This window comes from Myotis davidii, unplaced genomic scaffold (assembly GCF_000327345.1).
Source record: "Myotis davidii unplaced genomic scaffold, ASM32734v1 scaffold453, whole genome shotgun sequence".
NCBI lineage: Eukaryota > Metazoa > Chordata > Mammalia > Chiroptera > Vespertilionidae > Myotis > Myotis davidii.
In genome coordinates, this window is record NW_006285234.1 from 1,750,087 (window position 1) to 1,752,101 (window position 2,015).

A 2,015-nucleotide genomic window follows, 5' to 3' on the forward strand; every position below is an offset into this window, starting at 1 on the left:
TGAGCCCCAGCACAGAAAGGAAGCCAGCCTGGCCCCAGCGTGAGGAGCAAGGGGGCCAGGATCTAAGGGAAAACTGGAGGCAGGCAGAAAGCCACTACACACCGCCCTTGGATGTGGGGATTTTATTCTAAGTGCCCAGGAAAATACTAAAGGAGAGAACGAAATGATCTGATCTATTTTCCAAGATCAGTGTGGCTCCATGGTGGAGACTGGATTGCAGAATGAGAGGAATAGCAGGGATGGGTTGGTAAACTATAGCAGTATTCCAGGGGACGTCATGGTGGCTTAGACAAGGAGGGGGCAGTGAAGACAGAGACATGACTAGACCATTTTGGAAGTAGAAATGACAAAACTTACTTGCCAACAAACTGGATGTACATGCAAAGAGGGAGAATTAAGAATGGTATCTATGTTTCTGGGTTAAGTAATTAGGGCCACTAAGAAGCAGGAAGGAACAGGGAGTGAGCCTGGGAGGCTGAGGGTGAATGTGTACATGTATGTGTGTGAGTGTGTGTGAATACATTTGAACGTTCAACTTTTATTTTTTTATTTTTTATTTTTTTAAATATTTTATTGATTTTTTTATTGAGAGGAAGGGAGAGGGATAGAGAGTTAGAAACATCGATGAGAGAGAAACACCGATCAGCTGCCTCCTGCACACTTCCCTTTGGGGATGTGTCCACAACCAAGGTACAAGCCCTTGACTGGAATCGAACCTGGGACCTTTCAGTCCGCAGGCCGATGCTCTATCCACTGAGCCAAACCAGTTAGGGCTGAACGTTCAACTTTTAGAGTTAAGTACAATATACCCATCTGCATCCAGGTGGAAGCAGTAAGCAGCAGCTGGACACACAAGTCTGAAACGGGAAGTAGGCTGGGTGTCATTAGCATATGCACGGTGTTGAAAGCCCTAACATTTTGAGGAACAAGAACTCTGAGACTCCCCAGCATTCAGACTGAGAAGAGAAAGACAAGACTAGAGACAGGACTGGACGCAGTGGCAGAATCAGAGTGTACAGACAAAGGCAAGTGGCTAAAGAGACGAAGAAGGAGCAATTGTTAGTAAGGTAGAAGGAAAACCAGGCACAGGTTCCAAGAAATGGTTAAGTACAGAGGGTGCTAAGGGTGGAGCAGGTGCCAGAGTGTCCACTGGGATCTGAGAGCACGGAGGCCCTGATGTCCTCAAGAAGAACATTTCAGGGGAGAGAAAGAGATAATACAGACAAGAGCAAACTGAAGATAAGCAAGATGTGGGAGTGGGGACAGCTCTGTTAGTTTGCTCTGACAAGGAGCAGAAAAATGGGGCAGAAGTGAGGGAAGGATGCGGATAGAGCAAGGTTAGCTGATTGTTTTTAAAGATGGGAGTTAAGAATATTTCACTGGGCCGGCCAACGTGGCTTAGTGGATTGAACACCATCCCATGCACCAAGAGGTCACTGGTTCAATTCCCAGTCTGGCAATATGCCTGGGTTGTGGACTCCATCCCCAGTAGGGGGCATGCAGGAGGCAGCTGGTCACTATTTCTCTACCAATGATGTTTCTATCGTCTCACCCTCTCCCTTCCTCTCTCTCTAAAGAAAATCAATAAAAACATATTTAAAAAAATATACTTCACTGCTATGGGACAACCTAGTACAGGCAAAGAGATGGGTGAGAAAGGAGAGTCAATTAGAAGACTGAGGTCCTAGAGAAGGAAAGAGAGACAGGGGCGCAGGCCTAAGGGAAGGATGGCCTGCCTCGTGTTTCCACAGGTGATGTGGTGCAGATTTAAGGCAGATGTTTTTTCCAGAAAAGCAGAGGATGATTAATCAGGTTGATCAGTTACACAAGACTCAGGTTATAACCAAGCACACGTTTCTACAGATGACTAAATGTAAGTTAGAGAAGGGAGAGCAGTCATATAAGAAGTAGGACTTGCCCTAACCGGTTTGGCTCAGTGGATGGAGCCAATGCCTGCAGACTGAAGGGTCCTGGGTTAAATTCTGGTCAAGGTCATGTACCTCAGTTGTGGGCAC